Source organism: Elephantulus edwardii, unplaced genomic scaffold, assembly GCF_000299155.1.
Source record: "Elephantulus edwardii isolate Elephantulus edwardi_28Jun2011 unplaced genomic scaffold, EleEdw1.0 scaffold00152, whole genome shotgun sequence".
NCBI classification, from domain to species: Eukaryota; Metazoa; Chordata; class Mammalia; order Macroscelidea; family Macroscelididae; genus Elephantulus; species Elephantulus edwardii.
The window spans coordinates 6228438-6235038 of NW_006399902.1; the positions used below are offsets into that span (position 1 = coordinate 6228438).

At 39.5% G+C, this 6601-nt stretch overlaps 1 pseudogene; it reads right to left on the reverse strand.

The window, feature by feature from the left end:
* Positions 1-512: 512 nt before the first annotated feature.
* On the reverse strand, positions 513-1254 carry LOC102871809 (annotated as a pseudogene).
* Between the last annotated feature and the right edge of the window lie 5347 nt (positions 1255-6601).

Below are 6601 nucleotides of genomic sequence, written 5' to 3' on the forward strand. Positions count from 1 at the left end.
ATAATAGTCTATGTGTTTCCTACTGCCAAAGGGGCCCTTTAGAGTAGTGAGAGAAGATCTTCACCCTGAAACCTACAGCGTCCCTTTTCAGCAGGAAGAAGCTAAGAGAATACGCCATGCCCTTTTCCTTATGAATCAGGGTGAAGTCTCTCTCAGGGAGGGAATGGCAAAGCACACACTGACTAAGGAGATTAATCAGAACTGGCTTTGACAAGTACTGTGGCAATTGGACAATTAAAACAGACATTCAAGGGGAGAAAAAATGAAGAACGAACTCGGGGGAGGGTAGAGAAAACAGTGCAACAATGAATGAATGAAAACTCAGAGTCTCTGTAAATGTTCATTAAAACTAATAACATTTAATAAAAAAAAACAAACAAAAAAAGAACTACTGTTGGAAAAACTTAGCTACAGAAACGAAGAGACTCCTATGAGGTGACAGCACGGCACGGCACGCAGGAGGGTCCCGGTGGAAAGGGAGCACCACCAGCCGTCCTGTGTTAGCTCTCTTCTCAGTCACTCTTCTCTTCTCCTTGGTAATGTCTGTATTCTGGCTTTAGCTCCCATGTATTTTTGTGGGTCCCTTTTACATTATGAATACCAATTTCTCTTAAGATTTCCTTCAGGTATAGCACAGGCTGCTTTGTGATGTTCTCCAAGTCCTTCAGATTATAATACTGATGCTTTTCAAAAGCGGAAAGAGCATATCTATAACATGCCGTTTATCAGCTCGAGTTAGTTTTCCGTCTTCTTTCTTTTTCCTTTCATATTCAATATTGTGTTGATGGTTAGCAACAGGTTTGTAAGTGGTTGTTACAACTTTGTCCAGCTGCTGGGATAGTCTTACTGGCTTGGAAGATTCTTCTATGTGCAATCTTCTTAATCTCATGTAGTTTTCACTGGCAGCAGGTCGGCATTCAGCTCTTTGTACCACTATTCCTTCCAATGAAAGTTTATCTGATGAGCTTTCAGTAAACACAGTCTGTCCACCAACACTCTGCAAGACAAATGGACGTTCTCTAGGTCACTAACTGAAGCTGGTTTTCCGCCGATATCATGGATATTTGCAAGATCTTCATTCAAAGTAAATGACACCTCTGTCCTTCCTTGATTCTTGGCAATCCTCAGTTTCCCAACTTCGCCTCTTCCTGGGGCTTTTGCCCATTGCTGGGACAAGTATTTAGGAACCTTGACCAGCCACACTCACGTGTTCTGTTTGGCTCTGGTGAGATCGAGTTCGCCGCTCTCCGCCATGAGTCTGTCACAGGCCATCAGTGCACTGAAAGATCTGCAGAGGGTCTGTGGGACGAGTGTGGGGACGAAGTCCCACCTGGGAGGAAGCTGGACTCCGATGAGTCGGCGTAGCTCAACTTAAAATGTTCCCTTTATAAAGGAGGACAAATCACTATGCAATTTCCTTTCTAGGCTTGTGCTGTTGGAAAACTCCCCTTTTCTAAGATTCTTCACTTTCTCTTTGAATTGCTGTGCAACGTTGCAGAAATCTCCCCTGAAAGCTTCCCACCTCTTCTAAAGTTTAGAATTGGCCTTGATGGAGCTGATGAGCATTGGAGCCAGAGACCTCCTTCCCCCAGCAGACAGTTTCATTCTTCTTATGTAGTTTGGGATTAAGGGAACAAAGCCTGATTCCAGCCACCCTCTCAGTTTTGGCTTGGTGGGGATCTCTTCACCCTGAGCCCTCCTTTTCTGAAGTTCACAATTGCCCTTTGTGGAGCTAATAATCACAGGAGCCAGAGACCACCTTCCCCTGGCAGGCAACTGCACTCTCTGTCGGGCTTGAGGTTCTGATAGCAGCCCTCTCTCCTAAAGTTGACTAACCTCGTTGGTCTGTGGAGTGGCACTGGCAGATTCCTCAACTCTCTAGTCTGTCTGGTGGTTCAAGGGGAAGGTCCTTGTCTTCAACGTTATGCTTGGGAGGGTAGTGTCTTGTCAGGATTCTGTCTGTATATTGGCAACCCCTCTGTCCCAGGAGCATCCCAAGATATTTTCATGGGCATTAGGATTGAGCTGCACACCGCAGAGGCTGAATCTTTAAAGGAAGACACTGCTCACCTTTTCCCCATAGAGCAATCGGTAAATTGGAACTGTCTATATTTTGGTTGGCAGCCTAACATGTAATGTATTAAGTGAAGACTAATAAAGTGTCACTGAAAATCTCAAATGTTGCACTGCATAATTTAATGATAAGATAGAAAATGTCATTAATATGTTTGATGCAAACAAAGGGCTACTGTACAGTGGGTCCTGTCTATTATTTGCTTGCTTAATAGATTTTACAAGAAAGAAACTAAAAGCTACAGAGCAAATGGAGAATTAATAATTAAGAAGTAAAAAAACTAGTTATTAAATAATGGATTGGTATTATTATAAGAGGCTACAAAGTTTCTTTTTATGGAAATTTTGTCATTTCATGTGGGTTTCTTTAGATTTTTTGTGGGTTTTTTTTACATTTGCTTTTTCGTATATTTGCTAGAAATTGTTCATAGGTAAATCTTATTTCCTTTACCCACTCCTCCCTCTACCCATCAAATAGTGCGACCTTATGATTACTCTCCTGCCCATCCTCAGTTATCTTTTTATTCCTACAATAACAGTCTTAGACAGTATTTGTCCTTTTGGGACTGAGTTAGTTCACTTAGCATAATGCTCTCCAGTCCCTCCCAAATTATGTAGTTATTTTCAAAATCTTTGCTCCTGCATTCTGCACTCCATCATGTGAATGTACCACAGTTTCTCAATCCATTCCACTATGGTTGGATATCTGGGCTGTTTCCATGTTCTTGCAATGGTAAATAATGCTGCTGTAAACATTGGTATACAAATCTCCGTTTGTTCCTCAGTTCTGATTCTCTCAGAGTATATTCCAAGCAGTAGAATAGCTGGGTCATATGAAATTTCTATGTTGAGCTTTTTGAGGAAAAACCAAGCTGTCTTCCAGAATGGTTATACCATTTTACAATCCCACCAACAGTGTATAAGAGTTCCTATCTCTCCACATCCTCTTCATTTTACAATCCCACCAACAGTGTATAAGAGTTCCTATCTCTCCACATCCTCTCCAACATTTATTACTTGCTGTCTTGTTAAACTTTGCCATTGCTACTAGAGGGCGATGGCATCTCATTGTGGTTCTTATTTGCATTTCTCTTATTGCCAGTGATTTTGAGCATTTCTTTATGTATCTGTTGGCAATCTGAATACTTTAATATGGAAATATTTTTTTTAAAATATGTTTGAGTTTAGATTTGTTTATTCTAAGTATTGAATGAATCTCTGTGTGTAAGAATTACAAAAGAATTCACAATCAGAAAAAGATAGGATTTCAAGCAAATCAATTTATTTAGACCTTTTCTTTTCCATTTTGGTAGCTACTAGTCACTAACACTTGTAAGTTGGCTAATCTGAATTGAATTTATTTTAAGTATAAAAATACATACCCAATCTGGAAAACATCAATATGGAGAAAATTCAAAATATAATTCAAAGTTTTTACATAACCAGAAAAAGACATCACAAGAAAAGAAAATACAGATCAATACCTCTTTTTAATATATATGCTGAAATTCCCAACAAAATACTACTGAACTGAATCCAAAGGCATAATAAAAAAGGTTATACACTATGATCAAGTGGGATTTATTCCATGAGTGCAGGGGTAATTTTGACATTAGAAAATCAATCAATGCAAAAGAAGAATTAGACATTGAAACCAAGGATCATTATTAGTAACCCTGAATAGCTCGCGAATAGGGAGCATCACTTTCTAGACACTTGTTATTTCTTGTGTTGTGAAATATACCAAATATGAGTTATATGTGCTTAACTTGACCAGTGCAAATGATGCCATTATTGTTATGTGCCATCAAGTCAGAACTGACTCATAGCTGACCCTGCAGGGGGTTTGCAAAGACTGCAAATCATAGGAGGATATTGCCCATCTCTCTCACTCAGAGGAGCTAGTGGATTTAAACTGTTTGCCTTTGAGTTGGCAGCATAACTCCTGGGGGTGGTTGGTAAATTGTGTGGCATATTCCTGAAAAGGTTGTTGGTGAAAAAGAAAAAGACTCAGTGAGATAGAGTGACAGAGGTGACTAGAGCAATGGACTTTTAAAGCACAGTAGATTTCCCCCCCCTTTTTAAAACTTTTTATTGGTTTGCTTACAAAGTTCATATATATTGTGTTTCACACTATTCTTCATACACATCATGTTTCGTACAGTGTTTTATAAAATTAATCGCCATTGGACCTTGCCCCATCATTACCCTGTCTTTTCAGGTCCTGGTTGGATCCTTCCCATTTCCTTCATCCCCTCCCTCCACCCACCGAACTGTGCAACCCTGTGGTTTTGCCTTACCCTACCTCATTCCTCCACTTCCACCTCTTCCCCCTTTGAGTCTCCATACATGTTATCCTTCTATTTTCTTAAGTAAAATTTTTACTATTTACTGGTTTATTTACAAAGCTCGTATACATTGTTTTTACACCAGATCTTTCTCCTTTCCTTTACTCTTCCCTTCCTCCACTCATCAAATTGTACCACTGTATGAGTAACCACTCCCTTCCACTAATCCTCACCCTTTTACTTCCCCCCCACCCTTAGATCCTCATTCACATTCTACAAAAATGGTCTTATACAGTATTTGTCCTTACGGGACTGAGTTAGTTCACTTAGCATAATAACAACTCTCCAGTCCCACGTTAGGTAGTAATTTACAAAATCATTGCTCCTGCATGCTGCCTAGTATTCCATCATGTGAAGTACCATAATTTCTCAATCCACTTGATTGTGGTTTGATATTAGGGCTATTTTCATGTTCTTGAGATAGTGAATAACGCTGCTATGAGCATTGGTGTGCAGATCTCCATTTGTGTCTCAGGATATTCCTAGTAATAGAATAGCTAGGTCATATAGAGTTTCTGTGTTCAAATTTTTGAGGAAACACCAAACTGCCTTTCAGAGTGGTGATACCATTTTACAATCCCACCAATAGTGTATGAGAGTTTCCACCTCTCCAACAATCATTACTTGCTGCTCTGCTAATTACCACTGCTACTGGGGTGAGATGGTGTCTCATTGTGGTTTTGATTTGCATCTCTCTTATTGCCAGTGATTTTGAGCATTTCTTCTCATGTCTGTTGGCTATCTGAATGTCTTCCTTTGTGAAAAGTCCTTCCATATCTTTTGCCCATTTTGTAACTGGGTTATCAGTCTTTTTTTCTTATGGGTGCCAGGAGTATTCTGTAAACTTTTGTTATGAGACCCTTGTCTGAGATGGTATTGCCAAATGTTTGTTCCCAGTTGGTAGGCTTTCTTTTCACCCTGTTGGAAAAAGGGTTTGATAAGCACAGGCATTTAATCTTTAGAAAGTCCCATTCAGCAATTTTATCCACTCCATCATGTCCATTTCTGGCTGTATTTGTTAGTCTCTTTATACAATAGACTAGGCCTTCTAATATTGATCCCAGGTTGTCTCTTATGAACTTTTGGACTTTATTCTGAGGTCTCTGATCCACCTTGAGTTGATTTTTTGTGGGTTTTTTTATTTTTTTATTTGCTTAATTTTAATGAATACTTACAGAGATTTTGGATTTTCATTCATTCATTGTTGTACTATTTTCTTTACCCCCCACAGTTCGTTCCTCTCTTTTTTTTCACCTTGAAAATCTATTTTAACTCTCTCATTGTCACAGTGCTCGTCAAAACCAGTTCTGATTAATATCCTTTGTCAGTGTATCCTTTGCCATTCCCTATCACTCCTGCCTGAGAGAGATTTCACCCTGATTCATAAGGAAAAGGGGACGGCGTATTCTCTTAGCTACTTCCTACTGAAAAGGGACACTGTAGGTTTCAGGGTGAAGATCTTCTCTCACTACCCTAACGGGCCCCTTGGGCAATATGAAACATGTAGGCTATTGTGAATATTGATTTTGGAATTTAGATGCACTGTTATCAATTGTGCTTAGCCATACATGTTCATATCCTTGAAGATGTATCATGGAACTGTTGCAGCCTAGAAGACACAAATGTAACTAACAAGTTAAAAGTACATGATTCAAAAATTAAATGCAATAATATTCCAAATAGAGGTTCTAACAGTGGCACAAATCAAGTTACAGAGGGAAGGTAGTTCTTAAAACAAAAGGCCTATTGACTCGCACTTTGTCTATTATAATATAAAGGTTAGGAACCACAAGATGTAGAAGCTCAACTGTGTCATTTATTGTTCTTAAGTGCTGGACCAAATTCCATCTACCACTGGGTTGTTTTACAGCTTGGAAGTCTGCGTGTAAGGCAGAGGTGAAGTATGAGGTTTTCCGTCACTTCAACATCTAAGAAATAGTGAGAATAGTTGGGACTTCAGAAGGCTTTTAGGAACAAATAATAGGTTCTTGTGTCCAGGAGAAAATGAATATACTTACTAGTAATGTTAATGCTCACCCACAGCTCTTCTGGGAGGATCTAAATCATTGAAGCGTCCTCCTTTGTTTCCATCTTGGAGCTGGTGCCTGTCAATCCTGTCAGTCACGAGGACCTGATATAGGCCACCCTTGGCCAAGTGTCCTTCAGATCCACACTTAAAG